Source organism: Labrus mixtus, chromosome 4, assembly GCF_963584025.1.
Source record: "Labrus mixtus chromosome 4, fLabMix1.1, whole genome shotgun sequence".
Classification (NCBI taxonomy): Eukaryota; Metazoa; Chordata; class Actinopteri; order Labriformes; family Labridae; genus Labrus; species Labrus mixtus.
This window is the reverse complement of record NC_083615.1, coordinates 28,004,447-28,018,422: the sequence shown is the minus strand read 5'-3', so window position 1 is coordinate 28,018,422 and position 13,976 is coordinate 28,004,447. Positions and strand designations below refer to the sequence as shown.

The window sequence follows — 13,976 nt, the reverse complement described above, 5'->3', positions numbered from 1 at the left end:
GCTCAATAACCTAGGCTTCAACTTGCCATCCTCGAGATCCATTAACATTTTTTGTAAATGTATTGACCCAGTCTTTTGGGTAACTTCGATGCAGTGCATAAATTAGTGCAAAAAGCATGACAAATGCGTCAGAAAATGTGGGGAAATCGACAACTGTGTTACCCTCAAGCACAACTGCAACCTTCTCGGGGCAGAAGATCTGGTTCATCTGTTGAAGTGGCACTGATCATGAGGAGCCCGGCTGGTATGTTGTCGATTTGCATTCATCTGACAGGGCCACCTAAAGACAAGAACAGAGAACTGTAACTACCTAAGCTTCAGTGCATGATAGATGTTGCAGGACAATTATTACTTCATTAAATTTTTAATGGCAGTCATTCTCCAAAATTACAGAATCTGAGTAAAATAGATGATGTTGGAGAGATCCTGGAAAGCTGGCCTGCCCTAAAGATGGAGTCACAGGTGTGTTTTTTTTCTTTACTTTTGTGTTTTGTGTGAGCAGATGAGGCTGTGACCCTGACAGGTTTCCTGACATTAACATGTAACTACTTTGTGAATATAAAGTGTAGGGATCTCAACATCAGTCACTAAATCTTACAAGCATCCAGGACTTCAAAAGCCACATTACAATTCTAAATAATATGTTGACTTACATCCAACAGCTTCAGAAACCTGGAGTCATCCTCATACAGATATGTAGGGAAAGCACGGAGGACAGCAGCACGTTGGACATTGACGTCAACTTGTTCCTTAAGTGTGACAAAACATTATTCTTAATTTTAAATGCTTAACAGGGAAGGCACACAGTTCATCACAAGAAATAGCCCTATGATGTCTTTAAATAAGGTTGGGTAATATTTACCGAACTGTCAAATGACAATATAATGAGTGGAAGACTTGATTATGATTTTTTTTCAAACAGTCTTTCATGATAGAAGACTGTCATCCATCAACAATGACATCATCATTTAGCCCTATTACTATCATGCATGAACAAGTAAAATCAACTCACCTGGAGGTCATAAGTGTTGAAGAGCTGATCCAGGACTTCGGATACCTTCCCTGCGCGCGCAGCTTTCCTGAACAAACCCTCAAGACAAGTCTGTCTAACTCAGCATAGAAGTGGTTTTTCAGGTAGATGTTTGTAATGCTGTGAAACTTTGCACAGATCTGTGAAGATAAAAAACTGATTTTTAAGTTACATTGAAGTGCATTTCAAAAGAAAAGGAAAATGAAGGTGTTAACACATTTAAACAAGGCAAAACTTCTAATTTGTTAAATGCTTGTCAGATTTAGTGACTGACGTTGAGATCCCTACACTTGTTAATGTCAGGAAACCTGTCAGGGTCACAGCCTCATCTGCTCACACAAAACACAAAAGTAAAGAAAAAAAACTCACCTGTGACTCCATCTTTAGGGCAGGCCAGCGTTCCAGGATCTCTCCAACAGGCAAGTCATCATTGATGACCTCTTTACATCTCAGGGAAAAGGTGGTCTGCAGTAAATTTGGAATCAGAAAGAGGTTTTTGAGCAATAAGTGGGGCCCTTCTACAAAGCATAGAATGATGATACAGTGAACAGGTTTTAGATTAATTTCCCTTTTGTGCATCGCTCACATCTGTATTCTCTTCACAGTGATTGTGCACAATAAATGTCTATTAAAAGTCTGTGCTTTGAATACCTACCAGATTGCAGACTCCAGATATAACCAAGTTGCTTGTATTTAAGCCTTAAGACAAAGAAAATAAAAAATTAGCTAAGCTGTACATTTTTGCAGAAATGTATCTTTACAGTAAAGGAGTAACAGAAACGTGACTTACTGGCAGGAGTGCTCAAAGATTTAGTTTTTTGTTAACTTGTTTTCTTAGCCTTTTGGTGCAGAACAGTGTCCTTATTTCTGGATAAACAGTGTTTACTCATTGAACAATTGCTAAGCAAAATACAAGGAGAAAGCTACCGCTTAGCTCTGGGTCCATGGTAAATATCACTTCAGAACAGGGTCAAGTGTCTTCACATACTGGAGGTTATTTTACAAAAATGTAGAGACACCAGCTTTAAAGTTAAGTTAGTGTTACCGCACTAAATGCGGTTATTTTCCATACTACCAGCCTTATTTCTAGAGTTTACCTACCTTTCAGGAAAGCACAACAAATGATAGCACTCAAACTGTTTTAAGACCTCTGGTTGACTGTACAGAGAGGTGCCTGCCTTGGACATGTGGAGGTCAAGCAAAACATTGCAATTTTAAACCTATATAAAAACTTAATTTCTACTTGAAAAGTTAAAGAAATATGAGTAAACTTATTTCTAGTTTTAAAATGTTTTCACATTAAATAGGGCAAACTGCATTAATTAATTAGGCTAACTTCACCACAAAAGTAAAACAAAAAACACGTATTCACTCTTCATACTAAATGCATGAAATAGCTGCGGACATGAGAACTATTTCATTAAATGAAGAAACGATATAAAAATGTGATAAAATAAGTTATTACTCACCAGATTAGCGCGCTCAAAGATAGCACCAATGCTACGGCAGTCAGTGCATTCAGCAGAGTAGAGACAGAAAACTCCTGCATGTCCCAACAAAAGTCCCTTCAAAAGTCTGCGTTTTGCTCCATAAACTAAACAATATCTCCTTGTTGTGTCCAAATTGTTGTAAAGTGGCAAATTTCACTGGGCGTGTCTGGCTCATTCTTACTGACTCGATGCGAGAGCAAACATGGCGGACTCTCCTTCAGGTTTGGTAAAAGCACGTACGTACGTGACCGTGACGTCATGCAGAGCAGATCAAACAATTTGAGTACAATTATGAACAAAAATTTAATTGATTGAGCACTGTTTACTTGAAACTAAAAACGCGTTCTAATAACTTAGAAAAATATAGTTGAAATAACTATTTTGAATTTCCGAGTTCAGACAACCCATTTTTTTTTACAGGCTTTTACTGTTCGGTCTTACAGTGTAAGCAGTGACCAATACATTAACCCTATACCAGCCATACACATCAGCAAGCATTTCACCATGAAAACATCAGGTTTACAAAAAATACATCTGAGCTTTTAACCCCTTATGAACCAGGACACAGTCTGAGATCCTCTGGCTGTTCCAAGATCCAGGCTGAAAACTAAAGGGGACAGGGCTTTAGCTGTCGGAGCCCCCAGACTCTGGAACAGCCTGGGGCAGTCCCTCGTTTTACTTCTCTACTGAAGAAATTATTTTACAAAAAACTTTTACTCTGTGATGTCCTTTATATTTTAAATTTTCTATTCTATTTGTCTGCTTTCATTGTCTCTCTGCGTTTTTTTTGTCTGTTGTGAAGCACTTTGTTACTTGTATAGAAAAGTGCTATACAAATAAAGTGTTATTATTATCTGCAATCATTATTTCTCAATCAAATTTTCAATCATGCATTCTTTATAATAATAAATAATCCAAAAACTCTGGATGAATAAGTTTGGGCTACCTTATGTAAAGTTTCAATGTTTGTCTGTTCTAGTATGAACATAATCCATAAATCTCTTCATGTGAACAGGTGGTGGTCGCTCCCTTAAGACTCTAAGTAATTATATGTTATTAAAATCTAAAGGGTCATTCAGGGTAAGTGACGATTTCCCCTTCCAGCTCCAAGAACCTTAGTTTGAAGTTTGTCTGCTTGTCTGGGTCATTTCAGTCTGCAGCGTGAATCATCTCTGTCTGGAGTGCATTGGTTTTAACCCTCAATCCAAAAATAGCTCAGATTAGTTGGAAAGTGTATAGTAATTATCTGTAGCTTTGACTATCTTCATTGTGTGACAGACAGGTGAACGATCCAGGTTGTATCATGTCTCTAACCATGTGTATGATGGAGAGGATACATTACAGCCTCCCACAACCCTCACATGTCTATGACAGTGACAGAGATGATCAAAATAAAGTTAATAATCAGTTATTATTACGCACCCGTTACCACATCACACCCGTCCTTCATAACCTCCATTGGCTCCCTGTCCCCCAGTATATCCACTTCAAACTCCTCATCATCACCGACAAAGCCCTCCATAACCTGGCTCCCCCCAACCCTATCTGAGCTCCTCCACCGGCAAACTCTCAGGTCTGCTGATGCAAACCTCCTTATCATTATTATTTACTGACTATGGGGATAAAAACTGTACAATTTAAACAGGAGATGGTTTAGTCATCCTCGACAATTATTTTGATGATCTTCTTTTGACATTTGAGTGCATATAAGATGATTGGAGCGTTGTTTTCTAAATGTCTTATAAATGGAGAAGTTTCACTAAACAGTCTGAATCGACTGACTGACAAAGTTAAGAGAAACATTTTGAGGTAAATGCAGAAAATCAGTCCCTACTTTGAAAGCAGTATAGTAACTGCCATGTTGTGACTTATCCAACTGAAACCTCTTCAGCAAGGTGATCTGGTACTACTACCAACCAGCGTTCCTGATGCCCAGCCACCACCATTGGACTGTGTCACCCCCACAACAATCCTGTTTTCAAACATTTGTTAGCCCTCGTCTCCTGCAGTCTCTGCACACAGAACCCTGCTGGTGGAACAGGACAGGAGGGGTGGGGGGAGCTGATGGATGAGGATGGTGTGTCTGAAGAGAACATTTGTTTTGATCTAAAAACCTCCTCTGAATGTCGCATAGTAAGCCTTTAAAGCTCCTGTGTGATACTTTCTGTTTTTGTTGATTTTGGTGCCCGTTTAGGACAAAGTGGTGCCTCTTTTCTTTTTCTGATTCAACTTGTGCATTTTAAAGTAATGTTTTTTCAACCAACTGTCCTTTAACGTTCAAACGCAGCACTAATCAAGAATATTTATTGGGCAAAATCATTGCTGATTGCTGTGTTCAGTTAATCGCTTTGTCTGACACTTCCCCCTGTTCCAGGAATAAATTCTAACATTGTAGAAATAATATATGTTGTTGCTGATGGTCTGATTTGCATTTGTAGCTTGTTAAGAGGCATCAGTATGCTTTTCGGTGTGTTTCATGACCAGCTTAAAACTCCTCTAAGGAGCATTTAATGTCAAATTGGTCAATTGCATCAAATTGTTATTATTTAAAGCTATTCACACTTTTTATTTTATCATCTTTGAGTAGGGTTACAAAGTGACACGCGCCCTTTTTCCCTGAAAATAAACCTCAACCTGGCGCTGTCCTATCCAGACACTGAAGAGCTTTGAGTAAGGTATACACCTGGCAAGAGAGTCACTTGTTGGAGGTTTAAAAGTAATGTTCATTCACTCTTTCTGTTTACATTTGCCCTCTTTTAGCCACCAGCACTTGGCTTGCTTAGTATTCCTTGTTTAGAGCAATTCTTACATTTGATTTAACCACTGTAGACACATTTGTAATGCTTTTCAATAGCTCACTGTGCTGTACTGTTAAGGCTCATTAGTTAAACAAACATACCATCCAAACACTTGTGATTATTTAACCACATGGAAATGTTTTATCTCAAGAACACGAAGAGCAAGCCAAGGCAAACATATTCATGCAGTGCCTGCATATTAATACAGAAGTAAGTGCGTACAAAATTATTGCTTACAGTCTCTGGTTAAACTCTGAAATGTGATGATATACTAAAATTATATTGTTGAGTTGTTGTTGTTTTTTAAGATTTATTTTGGGGCGTTTTGCCTTAATTCCATAGGACAGTGGGTAGATTAGGAAACTGAGGAGAGAGATATATTTCACTAATGTTCAGAAGATCACAACACTTTAAACAACCATTATTAACTGAGACATGGCTTGAGGCTTTGGGGTCATAAATTACTAAAATCTCATCATCCTCACTGAATAGTCAGTTTTGCTTTGATGTGTTTTCATGAGATTTTTAGACGAACCAAGGATCGTGGATGTTCACAGATGAAAAAAAAAAATGCAAAACTGTGCTTTGGTATTGTTCAGAGATTCTGGTCACATATGCGATGACAGTTGGACTTTGTTTGCGCTTTAATCAGATTTCCGTCTTAATTCTTTCGGCCTTTGTTTGAATTCTAAGTGAGGCCTAATCAAGTTTTACCCCAACCTTTTGAGAGCCATTTCATCTGTCATTCTCTTCCTTGGCTTTGTCTTTAATGTGTATTCAAAGGATTGTGTGAATCAAACGCGAGGTCAAATCCCTGCGACATGCAGGTTTTAAGCCTCTTGACAATCCCTTACACTGCGCCCACCTGTCAATTATGTCAGCTACGCGCCTATGGATAATACATATCGGCCATAAAATCAAAACGGATGCATTATAAAAGAATTCTTCTGGGTACAGTGTGTGCCCATGAGGACAATAACTAATCAGACCAATACTGTTTTTTGTACCAGGCAGTAAACATGTTAATTTATGCTGTAAAAAAGGAAATTTTTGTATGTGACTTCCGGGGCTCCTGGAGCCAGCTTTAAGAGGACCCTCGACGAACTGCAGGACTTTGCTCTTCCCTATTGGCTTTATTTCTCAAAAATGGAGGTTGCCGCTTGATATTACCGGACATCTACTTTAGATCTAGTGAATTACACATGGCATCAAAGACCCCTTAGCTGCCCCAAAAGCGCCTGTGTGAGCCTTACTTATTTTAACCACAAATTAAGCTACTGAACTATTACTAGTACATGAACATATATCACATTATGACTAAACAATATAATATACAAACTATCAAAAATAAAACCCTGAGAAGGGGGGATGCCTAGTGTCCATAAACATGCTTGACATTACCACGATTCACACACAAGCATTTTCAGAACAATAATGTTGTTGATATTCAGCAGGTCGTATTTGAGACTTGTTAGTTTTGCGGATAATTGGCTATGACCTGAAGAACAGTAGTAAGCTGTTTCTTTGTTGGGTGGAAAGTCTTCCTCTGCCAACCAAACGATACTGATAAAACAACAGTAAGTCACTGCCTACAAATTTCTAGGTATAACTCTTGTAAAACCAGCCTGTTCTTCAGAGCTGCAGCAGATTTCATACATTTATGTGTCTGTTCCTCCTCAATAGACACATTCTCACTTCTCAAGGTCCCTTGCTGATCTGCACCTCCTCACCAGACACCCTCAGACTTACCTTTCTTACTCTCTGTCTGTCTCATACGTGGACTCTGCCCTTTGCTTTGTTGCCAGTTCATCTAATTTTTCTCCTCTTTAAGTATGTGCTTTGTTAAGTTAGTAGATCAGTACAAGTAAAGTTTATTCATGTAGCACTTTCCACAGACATAAGTCACAAAGTGCATCACAAGGACATATGATCCACAAAAGAACATAGTCAAGTGAGAGAAGAGAAATGTTTTATTATTGCCTTGTGTGCCTGCCAATCATACCTTCCTGTCAGGGAATAAGGGGATGTAGCATGTGTATAAGCATACTGCTACCTCTCCAAGTTTGCTCATCGCTTATCTGCCGAGGGCCCCAAAATTATGGTGGCCGACCTGCGTCCTTCTTTGCAGACCTATCAGACCATCTGACATGATCTATGTAAATTTTCTCTCCATATGAATTCTTTGATTGCTTTTACATGTGGAGCACTTTGTAGAAAAGTGCTATATATAAAGTTTTACTTACTAACTTACATCTCAACACAATTTGTCAAAGCTGTGTGTGTGATTTTTGTAAATGTAATAAAGTTGTGTTTTTCGACAGTAGACAGTGGGGGACGGTCCCCAGAGACCCTCGGCTCTGGTGGCTTTTATCTTCATGTGGTCTGACTATAAATTCAAAAACTTGTCACCAGGCATCCCGGGGAAACCCAAACAGAAATCCTGACTGCGCATTACCGCAGAGTACAACATTGTATGCATCAATAGATTTGTGTGCCTTGAGTTTTTCTTTAGTATAGAGGCAGGTTTCAGTGTTCAACACTGTAACACTGATAGGGAAAGCTCACCCCATTGCTAAGGGTTAGCTTGTCACTGTAGGACAACTTGTCATACAATCGGAATTATTATAGAGTCGGCGTCCAATGACTTTCAGATGTGAATTGACAGCAAGCTACAGCTAGCAGAACATGTCATCAATGTGTAAAAAACACTAAAATGGTCTATAGCACAGTGACCCTCATCGTTAGCCAATCATTGTTTCGCTCTTATGACTCCAAAATATGGTTCCTTTTTCTCTGTAGTTCGTTCATGCTGCAGTCACATACACCCCTCTACCTTCTCATCACCGCCCACTCTTCACAGGATCATCATCCATATGGTCTCAGCAAGTCACCATCCAACACCACCAGTGTCTGGACTCCGAGGAGGATCTGTCCTGATACGGCTAAAAAAGAAAATCTCCCTGTATAGAGACCAAGCCCTGAAGACCTTCTGTCAGGCCATGTTATCATATTGTTATATCATCTATTTAATTAATTAAATTGTCTTCATTCACTTTTCCTTATATTGAGGGGACTACAAGTATATTTGGGGCGGCAGTAGCTCAGTCTGCAGGGACTTGGGTTGGGAACCGGAGGGTCACTGGTTCATGTCTCAGTGCGGACCATAATATGGAAATTGGTCTGGTAGCTTGAGAGGCGCCATGACACTTCCCGAGTACTGCCGAGGTGCCCTTGGGCAAGGCACCCAACCCCCCTGGTGCCCTCCCATCCCCCACCCTGACATCTGTCCACCAATGCATGTCCACAGGTCCTGTTTGTGCATGTGTGTGATTCAGACCTATGTGTGTGAGAAGCATGTCCTTAAATAACAGAGTGTAAACCCGAATTTCCCCTCTGGGATTAATAAAGTATATCAAAATACTCACACAGCCACAGCAGCCTAATCAAATCATGATGTTATCAAAAGTATGTACATTCAGATTCTAGTCACCTTTGTTTGTGATGTTACATGCATACATTTTGCTATTCTTTTGGATAATTTTTCTCATTTAAGTGGAAGGCAGTGAAAAGTTGAATTCTCAGAAGTAAGGATCCTTAAAGTCACGACTTAAATAAAAAGCACTGCAGTAAAAGAAGTAGAAGAAAGTTACATACATTTTCCAAACTTATCACTCTGTTAATTTGCACAACAGCCTTAAATACAAACCACAGATCTTTCTTTCATAACAATCTTGCATTTTTGAATGAAGTCTATTAACAGAAAGAAAGACATGAAACTGTCAAAAGCTTGTTTCATATTGCATAAAACTACTACAGTACAGAGAGAGACCATCCTCCTGTGTAGTTATCTGTGCTTAGTACTTGTTCCCATTCTGACACAAGAACATTTTTTTATCTGTTCCCTGTTGCCCTTTGAGATTTTCCTTTAATGAAAATTCTGTTAGAAAGGGAATGTGAAATCCTTTATCCGTCCTTCCATCTGTACCCCGGCTCTTCACAGGAGTTGGAAGATTTTTTTAAGCTTGACTTGATAAAAGAACGTGTTTTAATTCCCACAGGCAGTTAATTTCTTACAGATTTACTGGCAAATCTTTTGCCTCAAAAACATGGCAGTATGAGATTACTTATTACCTCTGTTTTTCTTTTACCAAAGCACCATGATTAAAAAGCTTGCTCTGGCTTTCTACATTAGCTGTGTGCAAAAGCCTTTTCTCGATCACTGAGAGGAAGAGACAGAGCTTACAGTTTCCAAAACAAGCTCTAAAGACCAAAGATTATCCAGCTAATTACAAATTATCTGAGACAACACACAGTTATGGGAGGACCAAAAAGCACAAAATCACCGCTTAGAAGGCAATTACAATTACTATCAGTCCCACACTTTTACAGATGAGGAAGGTGATAATGGTGACAATCATGATGCCTAACAAAGCATGGAGTAATCAGAAGTGACTGTGGATTGGACCCTGCAGCCACAAGAACAGCGCTAACAAGGTACCCCGTTGAGAGACAGAGATGGCTGGGGTAAGTAGTGCAGAAAGTATTTGATCTTGTTTCATTTTATTTTGGACCGTCGGAAGAGTCGAATTATAACAGATCAGAGCATCAGACCTGCAGGTGAGCAGTTTCAAACCATAGGCTCTATTATTCATGGGTGTATCCACTGTCACAGCACTGCATGTAGCAGCTCTGTTGCTTCTACGCACCATCAACTTTATCAGTCTTTCCACACAGCGATGGCTTTATATTCATCAAAAGGGAAGTTTGTCCCGCTCAGGCTGCCATAGGTTGGACAGTGTGGAGCATAGAATCAGAAGAGCTATAGATCAGACATGACACATCAGTGTTTATTGTGTTATTTAGTCATTAAAGTAGATGGTTCTTGTTGCAACTGGTTGTTGTCTTTTAAAAGGTATAATTATAGGCATCTGTTTGAATTCATCATTATCTAATGTACTCAAAAACATCTTCATCCACATGAAAACACAAACACGCACTGTTACGTCAATTCATATAAAGTGTTATCTCGAGACGCTTTACAAAAGAGCAGGTTAAAGAACACACACAGAAAAATGGGACAGAGAGAGATGTGAAAATATGCAGGAGGGATTTCTCCTTTGTATTCCTCTCGTTCCTGTTGTCCACACTTCATGCTCCTGAGGTGGAGGTTGGAGCAGGCTGTGCATGAATGAGGACGGCGGTGGTTGTTGATACAACACAGTCTGATGGTGGATGCTGGGCGTCAGGGATGTCAGGTGGTAGTAGTGCCAGATCACCTCGCTGAAGGTTGGGGGAGCGCCATCTACTCGAGAGCCCGGCCTCAGCTGCCGAGACAAAGCCTCCTGGGCTTCTAACTCACTGACACAGAAGGTGGGAGCAGCAGGCCATGCCCACCAACAATCCTGAGGAACCTACAAGACAGGAGAGCTAAGGAGCTCCCAGGAAAACATGTGGTTAGTAACTAAGATTTACGGACAGGGACATGCAGTAATATGATGTCTTTGCTCGTCAACATAGTGGGAGAGTAACTGTGTATGTATGTGTACGCATGTAAAACGTCCAGTAAGCAACGTTAACACCAGCACTAGTTTGTTTACGTCTGCCATCGCACTAACCTCATGTAGGCTGCTGTCCGTGGTGCTGATCAGAGAATGCTTTTAGTTTCAAGGTGTTTTTCTGCAAAGTGACATAAATCGTTTGTCTGTGCTTGATTGTGCAAACAAGGGCCAAGAATATATAAGGGGGCAAAATATATATATATATATATATATGCACCAGGGCCAAGCACAAGTTGATAGCGCTGCTGTCAAGAACAAAACTTTCCATAAAAATGTTGTTGAGCTTAAGTTGTGCTTGATTTTTCCTAAACAATACCAATTCATTTAGTGAACATTGTGGTGTAGGCTGTTTAGTGTTTCCAGTTTTATCGCATACAGGGCAGTAGATCTTCAAATTAAAAAAAAAAATTTGCTTAAGCGTGTTTGTTTGTTTTTTGTATCGACACAAATTGCAGATCAATAAAACAAATCTCAGTATGCATTGATCATAACAGATCATTTTACCCTTTATTTTTCAACTATTTTCCTTTTTGTGTCTGCATACATCAGAAAGATCAGCCCACTGCAGTGTAACTAAAAAATAAATATATAAACAGCCTAAAGAAGTCGTACTCAACTGGTGGGACGGGATCTACAAGTGGTCTCAGTGGGTCACAACTGAGTGCTTGGAAAAAATAATGGGGTCAAAAAGTCCATAAAGTGCACATGTTTTTAATCATCTGAGGTCGAAACTGCACCATCTTTCATTAAATAAACCTGATTGGTTGAAAAATATCAGAAACTTGAGTGCGGTTTTCATGGAGGAGATGGTGGTGGGTCCTGAGGCTAAACCAGTTGAGAACCACCGGCCTAAAGAGTCCATTTAAATCCCCATACCTAAAACAATTATCAATTAAAACAGCTATTTTTAAACATATTTGTTGTATTTACAAGTAATTTGATTGCAGCTGAACAAATGCACTCATTCTGATATTAAAGTGAAATTATGATACATTTGGATCCAGCTTTCGCTCCGGCTGGCTGAGCTACAGTCAAAACGTAAAACCCAACAACACAAAAAATCAGTCCGCCCGTTTTAGCATCATTCCAGCGATGATGAGGATCATTTCCTGTCTAATTTGAGACTCCACTTTGGTGGATTTTTTGTGTGCACCTGATCCAGTCAGAGGTTCAGGAGCAGAGCTCTATTTAATCAAGTGACTCACTTCACTGTGATCACAGCATCTCGCCGAGTAATCTGTACCTCCTAATTGAATCACTCACATCCACTCCAGTGATGCATCGGTAAATTTAACTCTGACCTTCAGATGCTGATCAGGAAACTAAGAGGGGGGTGGGACACACACTCTGATAATTACTTGTAAAGTTTAACTTTAACAGACAAAGCTAATATCTATCAAATGAAAGACTGTTACATGGTTGTTATGACTGTAAGCTGTGTTTCTCCACTAGAGTACAAGGCCGTCAAAATGTTCCATGCTTTGTGTTTCGAACATGTTTGATACCACTTCTTTTAAAAATATAGAATACAATATTGTCATCCCCATCAATCAAAAGTTCAAAAGTATTGAGATCAAAAGTATTGAGAAGTACATTAACTCTATAAAACCTTCCGATCATCATTAATTTTTCAAATCCAAAGCTGCTGCTGGGAGAGAGAGAGATAGAGAGAGAGAGATCTGTACACATTATAAGAAGTCACTAACCTGTAAATAATTTTCATTATTCTTTTATGCGATTGTATTTTTTGCCATTATTTAATTTCAAATGTAAATGATTATATTGTGTATTGTATATTTTGCTTTTGCAACATGTTTAACCCAAACATCATGCCAATAAAGCCATTTGATTTTGAATTTGATAGAGAGAGAGAGAGAGAGAGAGAGAGAGAGAGAGAGAGAGAGTGTGTTAGTGACTCTGATGTTGCTATTAATGACTGCACTCAGTACAGAAACCGAAAAGAATGGGGGTGGGGGATGGGGGTGGCTGACGTGGTTGTAGTTTAAAAACCTGGTATCGTGGCAACCCTAAACTATACCTTACCTCTACCATCAGTATGTGAATGGGTCGATGTGACCTGTGGTGTAAAAGCACTTTGAGTAATCAGAAGACCACAACAGTGCTATACAAGCTCAAGTTCATTTACCATTTGCCCCCTGTCAATGACATGCATAATCGCCGTCAATGTACAAGACCCTTTCAAAGGTCCATTAATCCATTTACAAATACGAACTGCTCTCTCTCTCCTAGAACTGTGCACAAACAATTACTCCTCCTTACACAGCTAAATGTCAGCAGTAAACCTCCATTAGCCATCCACAATAATGAAAGGCAATGTCACATATCCATTTGCCACCAAGGCCTGGGATCACAGCTTTCTTCAGAGCTAATGTAATTTGTTCACATTTACATGTGCTGGTACTTTGTAATTCAGCTTATCTGCCGAGTCCTGCTGAGTCAACTGATGAAAGGGAGAAATAAGAGGCTCAAACACAACCTCCCTGACTGTGCTCCTACTGCGTCCTCCCCCCTCTGTTTGTGAGGAGTCGAGGATGTCACATGTGAATCCTCAAAGCCCAGATGGATCAGTGGGTGGTCTCCATACACCTGAGCTTTGTCGCTGCACTGGAAACCCCCCAGTGAGATTAAGGACTGTGTTTACTGGGAGAGAAAAAAGGACTTTAGAACTGTGACTGACATCTTGACTGCTTGTTGTAAAAGCAGACTTCCATCAGTCAGACAGCTCAGCATCTCTTTAGTGGGAAGCCTCCCGCCATGTGTTAATAGGTATGTGTTGTTTTTTCAAAATGTGTCATATCACTTGTCTTCTTTTAACCTATGTGTGATGTGCACCTTTATAAATAAAGTGTTAAAGATTTTCACCATTAGGCTACACATGTGTTTGCACACTGCATTGATGGGGATGGCGAGTTAATACAGGAGAGATTTAGACTTACTCCTGTATCTTTTAAACACATGACTTCATCTGTCCTTACTGTGACTGAAGCATCATGACCACGAGGTGTCATCTGTACCTGATGTCACTTTGTGTGCTCTTTCGCCCCCTACTGGCAGTGACAGGCAGTCAAGCTTCGACTTG

At 39.7% G+C, this 13,976-nt stretch overlaps 1 long non-coding RNA gene across 2 annotated transcripts; it reads right to left on the bottom strand.

The window, feature by feature from the left end:
* Positions 1-6: 6 nt before the first annotated feature.
* On the bottom strand, positions 7-1,741 carry LOC132973613 (uncharacterized). 2 transcript variants are annotated; one of them, XR_009673026.1, is made up of 5 exons: positions 1,686-1,741; positions 1,400-1,495; positions 1,013-1,170; positions 654-749; positions 7-280 (listed from the first exon to the last, which is right to left on the bottom strand). It is a non-coding gene; the product is annotated as an uncharacterized LOC132973613 (long non-coding RNA). The 2 variants fall into 2 exon arrangements; XR_009673025.1 differs by lacking the exon at positions 1,686-1,741 and having other exon boundaries at positions 1,400-1,573.
* Positions 1,742-13,976: the final 12,235 nt, after the last annotated feature.